The sequence below is a fragment of the Dendrobates tinctorius genome, unplaced genomic scaffold (assembly GCF_039654945.1).
Source record: "Dendrobates tinctorius isolate UK_male_01 unplaced genomic scaffold, ASM3965494v1 ptg000084l, whole genome shotgun sequence".
Taxonomy (NCBI): Eukaryota; Metazoa; Chordata; class Amphibia; order Anura; family Dendrobatidae; genus Dendrobates; species Dendrobates tinctorius.
The window spans coordinates 33,681,993-33,704,659 of NW_027361752.1; the positions used below are offsets into that span (position 1 = coordinate 33,681,993).

A 22,667-nucleotide genomic window follows, 5' to 3' on the forward strand; every position below is an offset into this window, starting at 1 on the left:
GTCTTCTTATAGATGTGTCCTCCTTTACAATTTAGCAAATTTCATTAAGAACTTAACTTCTGCCCTTTACAAGCCAAGCCCTTGGTAGGCTGCAACTCACATCACAACCACTGAGTGGCCAGAATTAGGTGCTCATAGCCATTCCATGACACAGTGCCAAACATGTCAAGATATACCAAGTCAAGATGAAAAGTAAGCAAGGACACATCTGTACTTTACATGTCTGGTGGTCTTACTTTTCATGTGCTACAGTACATACCCTGATTCTAGAAATGTGTCACTTACTAGACTGCATTTTGTAGTTTCAATATAATCAGTCAGTGTTTTATCAGCAGGAGATTATTACTACATGACTAGATGCCACATGAGAGGCAGTCCAGGTAATATGTACAGTATATCTTCAACCCCACCACTCATTGGCAATGTACTGTGTACACAGAGGTGTGGGCGGGGTTATACAGGGCTCAGCAATCAGAGCTTTGCAAGATCTATAGCAGAGGAAACAGGGATTCCGTCAAAACTGCACTGAGCTGTCCAGTAAGTGACATATCGCTGGAATCAGGTTCTTGCCCCTACATCATGCTTCTCTCAGATTCCATAGCAAATGCCTGCTGAGTAGTTATTCATCATTTTTTTTAAATGGTAGGTGTTACCTGATATATCCTGCAGATTGGACAGTTTGGATCCTGAGAGCCCCACAGATTGCTCAAAGACCTGCTATAAAGTGCGCACGTTATCCAGTTGAAGCACTGGGCTATCGAGTGGCGCCAAGACTTTCTATTGAGCCAGCTATGTGCGCACACTCAGGCAGCTACCTAGCTGTGTGCTTGAGGGCAAATGTGGAGAATTGGGTTATTCTGGTTTATGCAAGTTATCACTTAACCACTGGAAAGGTAACTTTTTTTAAAGTAAAGTTATGTTTTTTGTGAATTTTTCTCACTCTAGTAGGTTTGCTCCATTGAATGTTAAACATTCTGATGTTGGGAGGTAGGCGGTCACCTGGGCTGGATCCAGATTTAGGTGATTCCCCTCCTCCCCACGCCATTAGGACCCATGAAGCGCGGTAGCACGAAACGGCCGTCGTCCTGTTTCTGAACACATTGCTCCCCTGCTGAAGACATTAATGATGGAATAAAATTGTGAATTTTAGAATGGTGAGTGCCATCCTTTCTTTCTTCTCACATGGACTTAGGCATTTTTGAGCACCCGTTCTGTTGGGCTTATTCAGCGTCTGTTTGTGGGTGAAATTTTGGGAGTCTGAGACATATGGTGGTGGAGCAGCTGTGCCGTTTGCTTTTTTCTATGCACATTGTAACTTTTTTTTGATCACTCAAAACAGGGGATTTCCATCCTATCGCCTCCACTTGCATAAAACTGTGGCCAGGAGTTTAATAGAGAAGCAGTTGCCTGTTTTGGTGATCGGTGGGAAATCCCAATCTAATAGTTGGCTTAATAGGGCAGCACGGTGGCTCAGTGGTTAGCACTGGGATCCTGTGTTCAAATCCCACCAAGGACAACATCTGCAAGGAGTTTGTATGTTCTCCCCGTGTTTGCGTGGGTTTACTCCAGGTTCTCCGGTTTCCTCTCACATTCCTAAGACATACTGATGGGGAATTTAGATTGTGAGCTCCATCGGGGACAGTGATGATAATGTCTGTAAAGCGCTGTGGAATTAATGGCGCTATATAAATGAGTAAAATAAATAAATAAATATACAATAAAACGGTGATAATTTGCTTTGACTGGATTAAGGATTACATAAAGACCAAGGAGACCAATGGCAGAACTTGACCTCCTCATTTTGATCTTCCAGAAACAGCGCGGAATCTGTCCAAGTTTGTGTCTAGCATTGCGACACGGCCCTACAAAAGTGATCTAGGCTTACTTGTCATTCCACACACTACATGTAGACAGGTATGGAGCTCTAAAGGAATAAACAATAAATGTTTCAGCCACAGCGCTAGCGCTATAGTCTACTCAGCTGCAAAATATTAGGATAATACCACAAAATTACTCCAAATATATAAATAATTAAAAAATTTTTAATATTTGCGCTCAGAGATAGACCTTTATATATACTGAACTCACTCATCAATTAGAAAACTAAGTAGCCAACCTAAATTGCAACCTCCAAATAGCGATGAGGGTCAGGCACCGCCTACTTGACTCTTTAAAAAAGACTTCAAAAATAGAAAATAATAAAAAGTAAAATACTAAAGGAGTTTGAAATTCAGATTATGCCCCATGTACCAAGTTCACCATGGGGCTGAAAAGAATAAAAATTGTCCATAGAAAGAGGAGAAAGTACCTTAAGGTTGGCTTCTTTGAACTGATGGTGCTTAGCAATCCAGGTCCTATGCATAGAATGTTCCTATAGAACGGCAACGGTAATTTTAATAGAATCCAAATTACTGACACCATGTAGGGAGAAGGGTTTGATGCTATAAATTGCGGACGCTTGTCCCGGCCGGAGACAGGCGTCCTCTCTGCAGTGCGCCCTCCTTGGCTTGAAGCGGTGGCGGTGCACGCCGAGAAGAGCTAACAAGGTCCGCAGGACCTTGTGTGACGTCACAGTCACGTGATCACTCACGTGACTAGCTATGGAGAGCGGTGAAGCTCAAAAACATCCGACGCGTTTCTGAATCAACGGATTCCTTCCTCAGGGATACTCCATAGCGGATAGATAGCATTTATATACCCTCCCCCTTCAGGTGTTCTAATTCAAACATTGAAAGCAAAAAGTTCAATTTCACTATTAAGCCCATTGGGCATCAGAGTGTCCATCATGAAAATCCATCTACTTTCTTCTTTTGACATCTGATGGATGAAGTTGCCTCTCCTCCAACTTCTATTAACCACTTTGATGCCTGTCACTAATGTACCTTTTATAAGACCCCCATGATTAATTAAAAAATGATTGGAGAGGGGGTGACCGCTAAATTTATTCTTAATATTCCTCAGATGTTCCGCTATCCTTATATGCAATGGACGTATAGTCCGGCCGATATATAATTTGCCACAAGGGCAGGTAATTCCATATATGACCCCCTTAGTTTCACAGGTTATGAAGTCCTTAATTTTGACCTCCCGAGATTTATTTGAAATGGACAATTGTTTTCTGAGACCTAATTTTCTACAAGGTCCACATTTGCTGCATGGAAAAAACCCTTTTGGGGGTGTGTGAACATATACATGACTCGTCAGCATAGGTTTAGGAATAGAAGGGGCTATTGTGTTACCGAGATTATTTGCTTTCCTAAAAACAAACCTAGGATAAGCAGGTAGCTTTTCACCGATCACTTTATCATTTTTTAATATATTCCAGTGTCGGTTGACAATCTTTCTAAGGATTTTACTGTTAGCGTTATACTGCGTAATAATAGGAATATCCTCCATAATAGAACACTCGGTGTTTTTCTTTTGTTGTATCAGTAGATCCTCTCTCGGCATTTTCCTAACAGTCTCCTTTATTTCAACCAGGGCCTTAATGTCATACCCCTTACGGACAAATTTATTAGTCAGAAACACCGCCTCCTTATCAAAATCTTGTATTCTAGAGCAATTCCTGTGAGCCCTAATGAGCTGGCTTTTAGGTACATTCAAAAGCCAGCTTGGAAGGTGGCAGCTATCCAGAGAAATGAAATTATTAGAATCTGTTGGTTTATGAAAAACCTGAGTCTCTATGTGATCATTTTCAATAAAAATTTTTAAATCTAAAAAGTTAATCTCTTTATGACTGGTGGTGGCTGTAAATTTTAAAAAAGATTGATTTTTATTTAGTTCATTTAAAAATTCTCCCAATAAAATAGGCCCACCAGACCAGATAAAAACAATATCGTCTATAAATCTCTGCCATAGGACCAGGTTCTTCCGTAGGGAACCTCCCGGATAGATAAATTCTTGTTCCCACTTGCCCACATACAGATTGGCATAGCTCGGGGCGAACCTAGTCCCCATGGCAGTCCCCCACTGCTGGGAGTAGTAGTGCGCCCGAAATCGAAAAAAATTGTGAGTTAAAATAAAATATATACAGTCTAAAATGAATTGAACCTGGTCGTCCGGTAAATCGCCATCCTTATTCATGAAGTATTTTACTGATTCACACCCTTTGTCATGTTGGATGACAGTATATAGAGAAGCAATATCTAGTGTCCCCAAAATGTAATGGTTTTGCCATTCAATGTTTTTCAAAATTCTTAAGATATGTGTACTATCTTTCAGATAGGCCGGAAGTTTAGGGACTAACTTCTGTAAATGGCAGTCAATGAATTTTGATAAGTTGGCCGTGAGACCCCCTATTGCCGATAAAATTGGTCTACCGGGTGGGTTTGATGGATCCTTATGTACTTTTGGTAAATAATAGAAGTAAGGGATCCTGGGGTGCAAATTATTAATAAATTCCAATTCTTGCTTATTTAAAAAACCTCTTTCAAAACCACACTTCAAGAGAATTTGCATCTCCGCGAGATAAACATCAGATGGATCTTTCTCAAGTAGGAGATAGGTTCTCGTATCACCCAGTATACGCTGTGACTCCTTTTCATAGTCTCTATTATTCAAAATAACGATCCCACCCCCCTTGTCGGCTGGTCTAATAGTAATTTCCTGATTCTGTTGGAGCTGTCTGATAGCTTGACGTTCCTTATTTGACAGATTATATCTGAATTTGTTACATCTGCTCTCAGATATGTTTTTAATATCCCTTATCACATTATTCTGGAAAGCCTCAAAGGACTCCGAATACTCCTGAATAGGGTTAAAGTTTGACTTCTTTTTCAACAAAGTGTGTTGATAAGGATCTATCAGCTCAACCGCACCTTCCACATTATCACTAGTACATTTTTTCTTCAGATAGTACTTTTTTATAGCCAATTTTCTCATAAATAGTTTGATACCAACAAAGGCCTGAAATTTATCAAACTTAGTACTAGGGGCATATTTCAATCCTTTATTCAATAAACTCAATTCGTTCTGATTCAGAGCGTAGTCACTTAAATTAAAAATCTTTTGGTCTAGAACCACTAATTCCCCTGCTTGGTGTGTTTGGTGGCTCTTTTTTTTGGTTGATTTCCCGCCCCTACATCCCCTTTTTCGTGTTTTTTTTGGCCTACCTGAAAAAAAGGAAGATGGCTCTGTTTAGTTTTCATTCTCAATGGCACTTTCCTCTGTTTATTCAGAGGTTTAGAACCCAAGCTGACACCTGGTTGTGAATGAATATGGTCAACTCTTGAGTTAAGGGGAGTAGTCCCTAAGTTGTCTAATACAATGAATCTATTCTGAGTTACAGTTGAAGGAAGTGGGGTAGAAATAGATGGTGATATTTCGTCAATATTAGATTGTGCAGTGTTGACCATCAGGCTATTGCTCTCAACAGTAGTGCCCTTGGTCTGAGAGTACTCGACGTCAGAAGTGAGATGGATTGAAAACCGCTCACTAGATGTTAATGAAGAGTTTTCCACCCCCTGCACTTCATCTATAGTGATCAGTGGACTTTGTGTCCTAGATGAATTTTGGTTCTCACTATGGAGGAGATCATCCTCCATTGTGTTTCTAGGCTGTGATGCTCCAGATCCTGTAGAGGGGTCACCCTTCAGAAGGGCAAAATCTCTCCCAAATTTCCTGCGTTTCTTATCCATAATCTCTTTTTCCTTTGACTGTATCCTCTTACGAATATTCGCTGACAAATGTAAGATCTCAGGATGCAGTTCATAGGGCTTGATTTCCTCAAAAATATCAGAAATCACTTTCCTGATTTTCATTAATTCATTCCTTCGTTTTTCAATGATAAAGCCTACTGTTCGTTTAGAAAACTCCTTGAACATAGCATCCCACTCGGCCATAGTTTCACTATCGCCAATATCCCCTGTAAGGGGTTTATACACAACATGACCCCTAGGTATACAGTCAAAAGATAAATACCTTTCCAGTGTGGCTATTTCCCATAAGTCTCTCATTTCTTTAATCAAATACTGTTCCAATTTCTTTAGAGATTGAAACACCACACTAAGATTTTCGGTACTAGCGACTTTAGAGGTCTGTGGGTGCGGTAAATTAAAGAACTTTTGAATGTTGTATATTCTTTCTTTCCTATCTGTCCAAAGACCACTCATGTTGAAAATAAATCAAGTAACTAGATGAAAAACGATAAAAAAAAAAAAAAAAAGAGGGAAGGGGGAGTGCTCCTAGAATAGCACAGCTGCTGCAAGGCAATAGTGGTAATAAAGGAATAAACAATAAATGTTTCAGCCACAGCGCTAGCGCTATAGTCTACTCAGCTGCAAAATATTAGGATAATACCACAAAATTACTCCAAATATATAAATAATTAAAAAAATTTTAATATTTGCGCTCAGAGATAGACCTTTATATATACTGAACTCACTCATCAATTAGAAAACTAAGTAGCCAACCTAAATTTAATTAATCATGGGGGTCTTATAAAAGGTACATTAGTGACAGGCATCAAAGTGGTTAATAGAAGTTGGAGGAGAGGCAACTTCATCCATCAGATGTCAAAAGAAGAAAGTAGATGGATTTTCATGATGGACACTCTGATGCCCAATGGGCTTAATAGTGAAATTGAACTTTTTGCTTTCAATGTTTGAATTAGAACACCTGAAGGGGGAGGGTATATAAATGCTATCTATCCGCTATGGAGTATCCCTGAGGAAGGAATCCGTTGATTCAGAAACGCGTCGGATGTTTTTGAGCTTCACCGCTCTCCATAGCTAGTCACGTGAGTGATCACGTGACTGTGACGTCACACAAGGTCCTGCGGACCTTGTTAGCTCTTCTCGGCGTGCACCGGCACCGCTTCAAGCCAAGGAGGGCGCACTGCAGAGAGGACGCCTGTCTCCGGCCGGGACAAGCGTCCGCAATTTATAGCATCAAACCCTTCTCCCTACATGGTGTCAGTATTTTGGATTCTATTAAAATTACCGTTGCCGTTCTATTGGAACATTCTATGCATAGGACCTGGATTGCTAAGCACCATCAGTTCAAAGAAGCCAACCTTAAGGTACTTTCTCCTCTTTCTATGGACAATTTTTATTCTTTTCAGCCCCATGGTGAACTTGGTACATGGGGCATAATCTGAATTTCAAACTCCTTTAGTATTTTACTTTTTATTATTTTCTATTTTTGAAGTCTTTTTTAAAGAGTCAAGTAGGCGGTGCCTGACCCTCATCGCTATTTGGAGGTTGCAATTTAGGTTGGCTACTTAGTTTTCTAATTGATGAGTGAGTTCAGTATATATAAAGGTCTATCTCTGAGCGCAAATATTAAAAATTTTTAAAAAAAAAAATTTTTAATTAGGTATGGAGCTCTGTTTGGAAGTAAGCAGCCATGTTCTTCTAAAACCCACACAACCCCTTGAAAATAATTAGATTGCTTAGCTGATCTTTTATTGATTTACAATGATTACCCTTAGGCAAATTTTGCAGGAAAGCATCGGTAACCCCAGATTTCCTTTGTGGATTATATGATATCGTTCTGCCCAGCAGCTTTCAAAATAAAAGGCTTGTTTAATTTAGCCATTTGTTGGGAAGCACTTTTACATGGATCAGCAGAAACGAGAGGAAAAAACCCTCAAACCACAGCAAACGTCGTGCGGAGATAGTGTTGTGTCTGAAGCACTTCCTAATATCTTGGCTGAACATTTTGCTTTGATTTCAGATTGTCTAACTTGTGCCTTTGACTCATTTTACCAGCCGCAGTCACAAACTCCAATCGCAAAGGTAGAACAACATCACTTAAAAGGAAAAAGAAAAAGGCCCGGCCGAGTCTTGGTAGGAAGCGCAGCCTTAAATGCAATAACATATTTTGAAAGGAAAGAGAAAAAGACTCTTGGTTCAAATATGAAACTCAGTGATAAAATTACATCTTCGCATATTCGTAGCCAAGTGTTAGTAGTTTCGTAATAAATACACCATTACGGAATAGGAAGAAAAATACCACCTGGCACTGTGAACATGAGATTGCTGAAAATTAGGAACTCGTCATAAAGAATGTGAGTTTGTTATTTGCCCGAGAGGCAAATTTACTAAGAAAATTGTGGCAAAATTTACAGCAAGAAATCTGGTATCTATGCACCTTGCAGCAGGTGTATTAAGTGTTTTGGATAAAATTGGCAACTTGCTAGACAAGGGTGTGTGGCTTAGAGTAGAAGGAGTGTGTTTCTAAATACACCACATTGTGGAAATATTTAGGCACAAAAAAACAGGTCTGCAGTACCAATGGCGGACACAGACAGAAGAGGGTCCCCGTGCAAGAACAATAAATGGGCCCTTTGTAGTCCAAAAGCACATCTTAATGCACAATTCCACTTGTTTTGGAGGTAGAAATGGACCCCCTTACCTCTTAAGTCCCTGTGAGGCAGCACATATTGCACCAATGATTTTGTCCGCCCCTGTGCAGTAAGCTAACCAAGAAGTGACTTCATGATAGACAAAAGTGTCTACAGATTTACCAAATTCCTCATTCGGCATCAGACACTATAGTTTTAAAGGAAACTTCTCATGTCCTCAAATTAACCTGTAGATTTAGGGTTACTCTGCAAGTTAATAGTGTTACAATGCTGTCCTTACCGAAAGCACAGCTACAGCAAGAAAGTAAATCTTATTTCTCCCGGTGGCTGTCAGTCATAGAGGCATGCCCCGAGTGGCTACTTTCATCGCTGACACCATTGTGAGCGACAGCTATATACGCGCCCCACCACTTTGATTGGCAGCTTTCTCTGCACAGAGTTGTTGTGGATAGAGCTGTCAGAGTGCTGGCGCATGCAAACAGCTGACTTTCAGTAGCAGCTGTGACTGAACATGCTCCTTGCATGCCTCAATGACTGAAAGCAGTTGGGTCAGGGGTGGAATGAAGTTCATTTTACTCCCAGTAGCCGCACTTTCAATAAAGTGACCAGATAGCATTGTATTACTATTAACCTTACAGTATGACTTAATCTTTGTAGGTTGAGCCCCAGAGTTAGTTTTCATAGTCACTCGGGCAACGAGGTAGTCCTTGGCATCCCCGTGAATACAACGAACACTCACTGTTTTTCCGGGGACCAACTGGTGAGGAGTGTTGCACTTATCAGGGTCACCAAACTACCTGAGTCCAAGAGTCCCGATGCTAGTACCCCATTTATTGTTATGGGACAAGCCTGATTGTTATGGGCTGATAGTCTACAGTACAGGCAGGATAAGCATAGTACGAATATCGCCTCCCTAGGCTGCAGTCTATCTGTTCGGCAAACAGGACAACGGGCGGCTATGTGTCCAGGACAGTGGCATCTTCAGCATAGCAAGTCTTTACCAGCAGCCTTTGGCAACCCCTTACCAACACCTTGGGAGCTCCCCCTAGTGGTAGCTCTACTACCCCTCTTTTGGACATCGGGCTCCCTCTGGCTACCCAAGTATGGGGATGCAGCACCATCCAGCTTCCTTAGGGTCCTCTCGACCACCTGGTACCTTTCTCCTAGGCATTTTGGGAATCCCATGGGCAACACATGTCTGCACTGGCCTACGAAGGGACAGGATAATTCTGTCCATTACAACCCGCTCCACATTCTTGGCTGGGGTGGAAGACTCCAGCTACAATCATTTCTATATCAGATGCAACAAACTGAACATTTGGGAGTGAAGAGGTTTATCAGAGCAATACGCCTAGTGGTGGACCCATTGCGCTTGGACATAGTTACCCCTGAGCGTGCCAGTATCTCAGTTTTTAGTTTGGCGTATTCCCGGCCATCTTGTATGGCCAGGTCATAATAATCCTCCTGGGGCTTGCCAGTTATATAAGGGTCCAGTACTTCCACCCACTGGTCTGGCAGCAATTTCTCTCGCTTTGCAACTCATTCAAAAAGAGTCAAAAATGCTTCCACATCATCCTCCGGGGTCATCTTTTGCATCGCTCATCATACCGCCTTCCGGACGTACAGTATATGTCATCACCTTGATGTGGCTGAGGAGTGGTTTCTCTGCTCTGGACATCTCCAACCAAAAGTTTGATCTGCTTTTGCTGCTGTTGGATCTGCTGCATCAGAAATTTATTTGTCTCCTGCTATATCTGCTGCTCTCGGTATTGCTGCTTTTGGCACTGCTGCTGTTCTAGATGCTGCTGGTGTTGCTGCTGCTGGCTTGGGATCAGGTGCTTGATCAGCTCCTCCTGAGTGTTGTTCCATGCTTGTAGCTGCCTTCACCCAGGACATGCAGTTTGTCCATAGTAGTCACACCTGCTTTCTGGGGATCTTGCCCACACTTCTAACACAAACTGTGGTAGATCGGCTCACTCGGTTGCACTCAGAGGTAGACACAGGTAGACTGTCTCTTTAAATCTTCTGTTGGCTTATTGTACAGGTGGCATAAAACAACATGAAAAGAAAATAAACACAGCCCTTCTAGCAAAACAAGAAGGCAAAACAAAATGGGGTACAGTCTCCGCATCTGCGGGAATCCTACCGCTCAGGATGACAACCACACACTGGTTCAGTTTCTCCTTCTCATGGCACAAAACACTGGAGATCCTCTCTCCAGCCCTACTGAACAATGACTGTCTCCAGAGGCCAGCTATTTAAGCCCAAGACCACTCCCTCGGGTGGAAATAAGGTGGACACCCTCCCACCTGCCCTATGGTTGTCCACAAAAACCCAGCTCTTTAAACTAATTGGCTGTTAACCCCTTGCAACACTTATTGTGCTGGAGGAAAATTTCTAGGGTTTTTATATCACTGAAGACAATAACCGCAGCGATGCATATCTCCCCTCCAGCACATTACTAGTGACGTTGTCACTATATTTATGGGATGTCTTAGATCCCCTTTAATGTGTAAATGACACATTTGGCAATATGTATACTTTTATGGATGGATAACTAAAGGGCTATCCACACTTTAGCTTTATCAGTCCACTGGAGTTGTCTTTAATTCCACTATAATATATTGTATACGGCTACATTTCATTTCACGCCTTGATAACTGGCGGTACTATAAACATGACATAATGAAGGGTTAGTGCAAGCGTTCGCTATGGGCACCAGCTTCTCCCATGTGAATGTGGCTGACTCAGCTCCTATATATACAGTTTACAACCCCATCCTCCATCCGGTTTATGAGAATAACAATTCTGTACAGATCCAATCATGCTATGTATATATTCTAGGAACTGGTAAACATGCTGATGTCAGCGATCACGGCTGAAACTCATAACATTCCTTATCTAGTGATCTAGAAGGAGATTCCTGGGTCCTGAGACATAATATGCATAGCTCAGGGTTGCTTCCAGCATCCAAACATCTGTTCTCAATCTGTGCTCAGACATCTATAAATAATGGACGACTGCGTAGTAAAATTGTGCAAATCTTCTCTATCTATACATCTGGATATGTGGACAGTAGTAATCGTCTGTGAGGAGGTGCAGGAGCTCCGTAAAGGGGGAGTTCCCGCTCCAAGTAAAAAATCAACAATAGCAGTTCATAAACTGGTGGCATAAAAACAATTTAAAAACTTTTGCGCAACATTTATTTACACGATTATTTTCTGAGATTTGGGGTCAGATTCCATTGCATTTTCACCTTTTTTCTAGTTTTCATTTGCACCTTATTTTTCAGTTAATTTTTGCCTTTATTGAAGTCTATTTTATGTTTTTTTTTGTTACGTTGGTCATTGCGGGCGAGGTTCGGTGTCCCACGATGTTTTCAGCTCCTTCATCAATTGAGATCTTTTTTTCTATAAGTTGATATATTTATGCACAAACGTTCTCCAGTCCCCAGCTGAGTGATTTTATGTACGTCTAAAATAATAAAAGTTCTTATCCACTGCTCAACGGCATATTCATCCAAGAGAGGGATCCTACTGTATGGATATCAGGAGAGCAGCACGCACCATCCAAAGAGCAGGAAATCTAATCCTCTGGCCTAAAAGCTTTTAGCTTATATAAGCAAATTACAGCAGAGGGAAAGTGGTCTCATTTTTCAGTTATAATTGTAGTCTAACCATAAAAAAAAAATCCCACATGTCACAGATGTGATGGGAAAGCCTGGGAGATACCTCAATGATTAGCAGCCTCACATCTGCTATGTACACGCATAAGGCAGGTGCACACTGGCCATAGTTTGGGACTTTTTATCAGTATAGTGAGCTGGAGAAAAATACAGTAAATATGGTAAATAAAAGAAAAATATAAATCGAGAAAAGGCAGTATACATACTTATGAACATTCCAATAGGCAAAATCATTCAGGCCTTGCCTCCAAACACATAGAAAGATCTAAGTTTTCAAGGAGTTTTCCTAAATCCAACTTTTTTGCAATCCAATACGCAAGACTATCATGATAGTTGGCAAGGCAGAATATGGCAATATCCTCCTGTCAGAAGAAATCAGTGGAGAATGGATTTTTTTGCCTCACCTTCTCTCTGTATTAGGTCAAGACTTGGGTGGATCTGTAAAAATGCACACAGAATAGATGACAAATGTAAGATTGCTGGAGGTTTGACTACCGGGCCACCCACTGACCTCAAACTGGTGTCCTAAAATTCCTGGTATGAATGGAGCATTACTGAGCATGTGCAGCCACTGCTCTATTTACTAATGGAGGTCGCACATGCTCAGTAAATCTCCGTTCACACAGAGGGCTATGGCATTCTCTGTTTCCGAATCCTTAGCAATTATACATTGCTTTTCCAACTTCCAAGGATATTTAGAAAATATTTGACTTTATTTGCCAGAAGTAAAGAAAATCTAGAAGTATAACCAATGCGTAACACCTTATCACGATGTGCAATAATACCACATTTTAAATGGCCATTCACCCTATTTGTAAATTGGCTTGGAGGCGATCATATGGCCTGATTCTGCATATTTGCAGTGAAGTGAAGTTTTAATTATTCGCTTTATATCTCTAATAGCTATTTCCAGTCCAGAACAATACAAGTCCAGCAGAATTCTCTGTGCCAGGCAGACAAGTGCTGGCTGTTAGGTTGCAAATAGTTTAAGCCATGTAGCGTTATGTCTTTGGTCTTGGCTTGCCAAACTGAGGATCGTGCTCCACATGTCAATGCTTTGGTCCTGTTCTGTACAATAGAAATAAAACAACTTTCTCGACTTTTCTGCTGACTGGATGTAGTCAGTATATTTGTTATCTCTGGCCCAGCCATGCAGCAACTTCCATGCTGTAGCTGATTATCTCCTATTCAGGACCATGACCACTGGACAACTGCCAGAGTCTCACTGATTTAGGTTATGTCACTCACTGCCTATCAATGGTCCTAAGCTCAGCAGGAAGGATGAGGAAGGAGAGAAGTCTGGAAGTTCAGGGAAAGTCATAAAGTGTCTCTTTTTTTTTGCTGACTGTGGACATATCCATATTTCCCTGGATATATCCTCTTAGAATATACTACATATGCATGACATTTAATTGCTTAGGTCTTTGTACAAGTTTCTAAAAATGTAATAATTCCAGTGATAAACTTACTATCTTTTCACTATAACATTGCCAAAATAAACTTCCCTACAGTAAAAAGGCTTCTCAAATCAACTGCCAATCCCCAAACCTATTGTTAAATTACAGCACACAGACACTTCCTCCTCCCAACCCCTGCCTAGTGCTTAACCACCCTAAAAATGTATACTATCCTAAAATGATCTCTCCGGCTCTGGAAACTTCCAGCTATGTACATGATAAATGTTAATGGCAATAGTAGTAGTCATAGGTTACTAATACTCATTACAGTCCAACTGGTGGGGAGCAACATAAGTCTTTGACCACAAGGGAGGAAACTTTGGCCCTTGACTGGTGGAGAATAACATTATTCTCTGATTATTGGGGGACAAAATGATTTCTGATTAGCAGAGGACAACATTAGCCTAGGGCAAGAGTAGGACAACATTGGCCTAGGATTGATCTGGAATAACACTTATACTACTAGTTGGGGTGATATTGATCTCAAAATAGTTATAAAACGATAGAAGACAACATGGCCTCCAACTTCTACTAGACAAGTGACTGGTGGGGAATATCATTGGGTTTCAACTTTTGGTTGCCAAAATTAGTTCATAAATGATTAAGGATAGCATTAGTCTGAGTGGTGGGATAATATTAGTCTCTGATTGGTGGAGGACAACATTGGTTTCTGGCTAGTACAGGGCAACATTGGTATCAGACTCGAAGGAGGTAACATTATTCTCCAACTGGAGTGGAATAATTTTAGGCTCATTGGGAACAAGATTGGTCCCTTAATGGTAGAGGACAAAATTTGCCTCCAATTAGAAGGACACAATATTAATTAGGCTCTGAACAGCACTGGTTTTTGACTGATGGGAAACAACATTGTTCTCTAACACCAGCAGAGGAAAATATTGGTCTCCAGTTGGAACAAGACATTAGTATCCATCAGAAGGAGGAAAACATTGCTCTCTGACTGGTGGGGGGATAGTGTGGGTCTCTGACTAGTACAGAATAATATAAGTCACTAAATGAGAGGAGACATAGGTCTCCATCTGGAGTGAAAAAAAATTATTCTCTAAATTGTGAAGGACAACATTAACTTCCAACCTCTGGTGGAAATGTTTGGCCTTGGACAATGTTCACATTCTGTGAGTTGGATACCATACTGCTCTCTAAATATTAGGGAACAATATTAGTCACTGACTAGATGGAGACTACATTAGTCTCAAACTGGAGTGGGACAACATTGGTCTGTGACTAGTGGGGAACAACACTTGTCACCCACTAGTGGGGACAATAATGGTATCATACTAGTAGGGGGAAAATTGATCCCTTAATGATAAAGGACAACATTGGCCTCCATTTTGAAAAACAGAACATTATCATTGAATTGGACACCATTGCTTTTTCACTGGTGGGAAACAACATTGGTCTCTGTCAAGTAGAGGAAAGTATTGTCCATCTGAAGGAGGACAACATTGGTCTTTAACTAGCACATGACAATATTGGTCTCTAACTTGAAGGAGGCATTAATCTCCATCTGGAATGTGGCAACATTGATCTATACAGTAAATGGTAGAGGACATTATTTACCTGCTGGTGGAATGCTTTGACTTCTGACTAATGAAGACAACCTTTATTTGCGATGGGTGGAACTAGCAAACAATATTTGTTTCTAACTGATGGATGGGTGAGTAATAACATTGCTTTGTGAAGGATCAGGAGTAGAGATGGGTGGAAACCTGGATGTTCAGGTCTGTCAGGTTCGGGTACCAGAACAGTACCTGGACCCCATTCACCTGAATAGGGGCCCGGACACCCAGTGTTTGCCATGCTGTCTCAAGTGCATGACAGTGTGCCAAACACGCCTTCTGATCGGCGGTGAAATCATCCCTGCTGGTCAGAAAAAAACAGCATGTATTCTTGATAACCAGCCTTGTTTAAGCTGACAGCTGATGGTTGCAGCCCCCAGCTGTGAGATTTGCCTGGCTGGGTATCAAAAATACAGGGGAACCCACGCTGTTTTTTTTTTTTTAATTATTTATTTACAGCACATGTGCCGGCTAATGTATGCACCCATCCACTCATCAGCTGCTCCTGCTCTCGCTGTTATTAGCGGCAGCAGGTGTTGGATGATGGGTGCAGTAGTCCCATCCGCTGACACCAGTGACCGGATGTAAACTTTTTACCTCCGATCACAGCTGAGCGCTCACACTATCTCTTGACAGCATGGGAACCGTGGCTCTCTGACCAGCGGGGATGATTTCACCGCCAATCAGAAACAGCGATCAAAAGCAGTGTTTGCGGCGCTGACATGCACATGACAGCATGTCAAACACTCAGCAACATGGTGAAGTCCGTGTTCGGTGTCTGTGCCCGAACAGTAGGTGTCCTGTATGGACGCCGAACTTTCCTGTTCAGGTTCTCCCATTTCTAATCAGGAGATCCTGTATATTGGGAAGATTTATCAATAAAGTAGTAAGAACGACAAAGTGTGGAAAAAAAACCCTAAACATATCTTAGTCCTATCTATTATTCTCAGATAAATAACATGAAGCTTTTGGGTTCTGAGTTGAGATAGCACACTGCCTCCCCTCTCCCATCTGTCTACCAGTGCTGTTACATGCTGTCTTGTACAATGACTCCATTGTGGATTGACATACATTGAAAAAATGAAGTATACATTAGATTCATGAAATCTGCCTAGCATAATTGTATTATGCAATTTGCATTCAAGCCGTCTAATATAGCAAAAAAAACATTAGGTCCCCTGGTTCCATTAAAACTATAAAATTCCCAATCAATCTAACCTATGATATAAACTATACTTGAAAGGGTTAATCATCTTAAATGTAACGTTACATCACCGAAAGGCAAATTTGGCTGTGCAATGTCTAAATAATCGTAAAAAAAATCCCTTTGTGGAATAGTTGTGCATGGGGAAAGATAGCTCGCATGTAGGGATGAGTGAGTAGTGAAATACTTGGACTCGCTGTACTCGTTACGAGTAGCTCCTAATACTCGGGTACTCTTAACGAGTAGTGAGTCCAATGTAAGTCTACGGGAAATGCGAGTAATGGGCCTTGTGTGTGTGCTGAGCTGGGCGGGGACTGTGCGAAGTCTGTGGTGGGCTGTGCGGGACTGTGCTGGCCTGTGCGGGACTGTGCAGGGCTGTGCGGGACTGTGCAGGGCTGTGCGGGACTGTTCTGGGCTGTGCTGGGCTGTGCGGGGACTGTGCAGGGCTGTGCGTGGACTGTGCGGGGACTGTGCTGGCCTGTGCGGGACTGTGCTGGCCTGTGCTGGGCTGTGCAGGTACTGTGCGGGGACTGTCCAGGCTGTGTGGGGACTGTGCAGGGCTGTGCGCGACTGTGCTGGGCTGTGCTGGGCTGTGCGGGGACTTGCAGGGCTGTGCGGGACTGTGCCGGGCTGTTCGGGGACTGTGTGGGCTGTGCCAAATATTGCGAGGCGAGTAGTGAATTACTCGCCAGGATTCCAGTACCACATTACTCGCCGAGTACCAAATCCTAACGAGTATACTCGCTCATCCCTACTCGCATGCACATGTTCATACAGATGGCTTTACGGAGCCAACATACAACATGAATAGGATTCCCATATGCATGACAAATGTTCTACAATATGGCAACTGACAGGATTCACATACAGCATATGAAATCTGGGACATTCGAAAGGAAAATTTGGGCTCCAGTTCATAAATGACAGGTTACATCTCTATACAGCTCTAAGGTTGCTTGAGACTTTAGGTAAAGGACAACCAGGAGCCATAACACAAAAAGGATTACTCATGAACCAGTCATCGGTCAGTCCATTACGATCCCAATATTCATTAAGCTTTCTACCGTCATCCCATAGTTCGACGCTCTTCATACACCACTCTAGTGGTCACTAATAATAACATTGAGGACACGTAATTTATCTAATGGGATACAGGCCGCTTCAGAGAGGAATGATTCATCAGATTGAGAAAACACGACTTCATAACACATTATTCTCTCGCTATTAAAAGTGGTTTGAACTAGTGAACCGAGACTCAAAGGCAAACTTTATTTTGATTTGGCAATGCCTTATAAGTAGTTTTCAAGTTGGCAGTTTCAGAATCAGTTTCCCTCGTGTTGTTTTTTTCCTGCCAAGAACACGAAATAATATTTTTTTTCTAATTTTTTTTTTTGCATTTTTTTTGTAAAGTGATGATCGATCTAAAAAGTCACGCGCTTAATGTGCATGATATAATGAAACGGCATAAATAGATGTACCGATGTAGCAATCTTTAAATAACCAGTTGGAGTACCATGAAGGTTCATTTCACACCAACTGGTATTTTGGATGCGTGCCTGCTGCAGTGGAAAGTCAATGAGTGGCAGTACTTTGCAGTTTGCATAGGTGTGTTACAACTTACGATGATGACTTGGAGCTCCATGTTTTTTTATTCAAAGGGGGCAAACAACCTCAGTTTGCTGACAATTGGAGGGAAATGAGAGTGGGGGACTTGAATGCTAAGGGCAGCTACGGGCAACTATAAAGTTCCTTTATCCCTCCAGACAACTTAGCAAGCCTGTTTTGTTACAAATGCAGTCTCCGCTTCCTTCTTCTGGGTCTACTGCTCTGTGTTATGCTCCACGTTGGGTTTTTGCATCTATTGCATCAACTACCTAGACCTATTTAAGGCACATTGTGACACACACCTATGTTTTTGGATTGTGACTCAAGATGCTAGATTTGTGTACTCCATCATCTGTGCACATAATGCTTAACCTGTTTCCAAACCTGGTGACTTCATTTCATCCATCCTGCTGCTCCTAAGACTCGTGTGTGCCAGGTTCTCACTTCCCACATGCCATCCTATCAGCTGCACCAATGCCAGGGGTTCGTGTATCCACCTAGACCGGGGGCTTAGTGGTTCCTTGTAGGGTGAGCCTAACCAGTACATTACACTTGAGAATGCATGAAAAAGATTGTGAAGTATTATTTGATCCCACAGACCCTTTCTAAACTTCCTCTTGCCTTGGTATTAGAGATGAGCAGATTAAAAAAAGTTATATTCCCAGTAAATGGATACTTTTGGCAAGTACTCCTGAAAAGATGAGGGTAACACTGTGAAGCCTCCTAGGACTGTTATCCTGTCCATGTCAAACTCTTTAATGCAAACACAGTCTTAGTAATGTCAAAGTGACCACAACATATCTGGCTCTAGGTAAATGGATGGTAACTGTTCTTCACTTCTGTGCTGTCACACACACTATCTGTAATTTTTTTCAGTATGTTTTGCCTTTCTCTACAGTGAGCTCCACTAGTGATCCTGATTCACCACAAAATGGCAGCTGCATTTCTTATCTTGACTTTTATATAGACTATGATAGATGCGCCTGATTGGCTGTGCTATACTACATGATGTGATAGCTCCAGGGCTCCAATAAAGTATGGATGCTCCAATACTCATTACTTGGACATATACAAGTAGTTGGAAGCACTTCTACATCTTTTTATCTTGGGTGGTAGCTTAGCTCTCAACCTACAAAATACATCTTGGATACATTTTTTGTTACAAAAAACACAGTAAGTCCAATAACCAAAATAAAGTATGTTGATATTCTTTGTGAACTGCATGACACCCTTTAAAGGTTACAACAATGTGGAGCAAAGTTATGGAATCATCATCAAGACTATAGAGATAGCAATAGAAAGAAATATGACATATGAAAAATCTCAACAGAAATTTTCCATATTCTGTTGGTGGTGGCCAAGGCCAAAACCACCAGCTGTTTATTCCCTCCTAACCTTCCACAACAAATAAGGAAGAACAGTCTAATATAGACATATGAAACCCGGAATAATTCCATTTAAATGGTCAGACTCTATGACACTGCCGGAGAAAGCTGAATACAGCATTAAAGTATAGAGAATGAATGGAGCTGCACTCGAGCGCGAGCACTACTGCTCCTTTCTAATGAAGATAAAAGTTTCTCATTCGGCAGATCAATGCGAGTTTCTCCAGCTAGATCACCATCGATCAATAAATTATCACCTATCCTGTGGAAAGGTGATGATAATGTGTTCCAAAGTAACATATATATATATATATATATATATATATATATATACAGTTGTGGCCAAAAGTATTGACGCCCCTGCAATTCTGTCAGATAATACTCAGTTTCTTCCTGAAAATGATTGCAAACACAAATTCTTTGGTATTATTATCTTCATTTAATTTGTCTTAAATGAAGAAACGCAAAAAGAATTGTCCTAAAGCCAAATTGGATATAATTCCACACCAAACTAAAAAAGAGGGTGGACAAAAGTATTGGCACTGTTCGAAAAATCATGTGATGCTTCTCTAATTTGTGTAATTAACAGCACCTGTAACTTACCTGTGGCACCTAACAGGTGTTGGCAATAACTAAATCACACTTGCAGTCAGTTGACATGGTTTAAAGTTGAGTCAACCTCTGTCCTGTGTCCTTGTGTGTTCCACATTGAGCATGGAGAAAAGAAAGAAGACCAAAGAACTGTCTGAGGACTTGAGAAACCAAATTGTGAGGAAGCGTGAGCAATCTCAAGGCTACAAGTCCATCTCCTAAGACCAGAATGTTCCTGTGTCTACTGTGCGCAGTGTCATCAAGAAGTTTAAAGCCCATGGCACTATGGCTAACCTCCCTAGATGTGGACGGAAAAGAAAAATTGACAAGAGATTTCAACGCAAGATTGTGCGGATGTTGGATAAAGAACCTCGACTAACATCCAAACAAGTTCAAGCTGCCCTGCAGTCAGAGGGTACAACAGTGTCAACCCGTACTATCTGTCGGCGTCTGAATGAAAAGGGACTGTATGGTAGGAGACCCAGGAAGACCCCACTTCTTACCCCGAGACATAAAAAAGCAAGGCTGGAGTTTTCCAAAACTTACCTGAAAAAGCCTAAAACGTTTTGGAAGAATGTTCTCTGGTCAGATGAGACAAAAGTAGAGCTTTTTGGGAAAAGGCATCAACATAGAGTTTACAGGAGAAAAAAAGAGGCATTCAAAAAAAGAACATGGTCCCTACAGTCAAACATGGCGGAGGTTCCCTGATGTTTTGGGGTTGCTTTGCTGCCTCTGGCACTGGACTGCTTGACCGTGTGCATGGCATTATGAAGTCTGAAGACTACCAACAAATTTTGCAGCATAATGTAGGGCCCAGTGTGAGAAAGCTGGGTCTCCCTCAGAGGTCATGGGTCTTCCAGCAGGACAATGATCCAAAACACACTTCAAAAAGCACTAGAAAATGGTTTGAGAGAAAGCACTGGAGACTTCTAAGGTGGCCAGCAATGAGTCCAGACCTGAATCCCATAGAACACCTGTGGAGAGATCTAAAAATGGCAGTTTGGAGAAGGCACCCTTCAGATATCAGGGATCTGGAGCAGTTTGCCAAAGAAGAATGGTCTAAAATTCCAGCAGAGCATTGTAAGAAACTCACTGATGGTTACCGGAAGCGGTTGGTCGCAGTTATTTTGGCTAAAGGTTGTGCAACCAAGTATAAGGCTGAGGGTGCCAATACTTTTGTCTGGCCCATTTTTGGAGTTTTGCGTGAAATGATCAATGTTTTGCTTTTTGCTTCATTCTCTTTTGTGTTTTCTCATTTAAGACAAATTAAATGAAGATAATAATACCAAAGAATTTGTGTTTGCAATCATTTTCAGGAAGAAACTGAGTATTATCTGACAAAATAGCAGGGGTGTCAATACTTTTGGCCACAACTTTATATATATATATAGCCATATTCAGCAATTCTGCTCCATCTGCATATCATTATCCAAGATTGAACATATAACAAAACATAATGGAGACTCATATACATACTCCTCAACATTGAAATGGCAACACTAAGAAGGAAAAGTCATGGAGTTATAGAAATCACAGGATAGATAGACATGTTAATGATAAAAAAATGATAAAAAAATGGAATCCAAATTTTCAAAATATCTTGTTTTGTTCAATATTGACAACCTTACAACCTTGGCTGCTATCAGTGAGGCTATTAATGATTGTCTGGGGAATGTTCTGCCTCTGATTGTACTTCGGCAAATCATCAAGATCTTCAACTGGCAGTTCCTGTGTAATTTTAGACCAATGATATCACAGATGTGCTCAATGGGAGACATGTCCGGAGAAGTAGTAGGCCATAGTATACTTTGGAGAAATGACCATACAATAGGTTTTACAATTGATTTATTATGATGTGTATGTGAAATTGGCAAATTACAAACCGAGACATAGGCGTTAAGTAGTCTATACATAAACCATCAGAAGGCCTTTGCACATTGGGCTACGAGCCAAACGTCAAGCAACAGATGTTGCCTTGACCTCATGCCACCACCCTCAAAGGTTATCATGGCAAGATGGCAATGGAGGGTTATCCTCTTCTGCTTTAAGGTTTGAATTTAATGGCAGCTGGAAATTGGTTTTGATGTCACACTGGTTCCACTCCTGGGATTAAGGGCAGGGGCGGGCAAAATGGATTGTAGCATGACTCCTCTAGTCTTCACTCTGGGTACACTAACAGCTTCACGGCAGATTGATTTGGTCATGGACCCAGTGGTATGGCCATTTCTCCAAAGTGTTCCAGGAGCCATTTTTTTTCAAGGCGACAACCCCAGACTGCATGTTACTTGTGCTACTGTGAGAGGACTGCGTGCCTAAACTTGCACCAATGGACTGCAGTGTCTCCAGACTTGTCTCCCATCAAGCACATCTGGTACGTCATTGGTCCGCAATTGCAAAGGGAGCTGCCAGCAGCGAATCTTGCTGATTTGCCCAAGTGTATTAAGAGCTTTAGAACCTTCCTCTGTCAACCATTAATAACCTTATTGATAGCAGCCAGGCTATAAGTGCTGGGATTTCTGCGCGCGGCTATAGTGACTAAATCGAGATGTTTTGAAAATGCATATTTTCACTATTTTCATATGAATATTGATCCTGTGAGTTCTTTAACTCCATGACTATTCCTTCTCGGTGCTGCAATCTTAATAATGATATACAATATATATATATATTATATTATATATACATTGTAATAGAAGATTTCAAATTATACATTTCCGTCATAGAAACTGTGATTTCATTGCAAGAGCAGAGATATCAAAAGGTGGCAAAACTGAGTGGTGAAGTTACGGCATTGCGGCCAATACGTATCTGGCTCGATGAACCATGTGATTTGCATTAGTTGGGTAAACCCCATGAGA

General features: G+C 41.4%; 1 protein-coding gene across 1 annotated transcript in view; it reads right to left on the minus strand.

The window, feature by feature from the left end:
• ADAMTS5 (ADAM metallopeptidase with thrombospondin type 1 motif 5) overlaps positions 1 to 22,667 on the minus strand; it is a 121,814-nt gene that overhangs the window by 74,389 nt on the left and 24,758 nt on the right. The window lies entirely within an intron of this gene.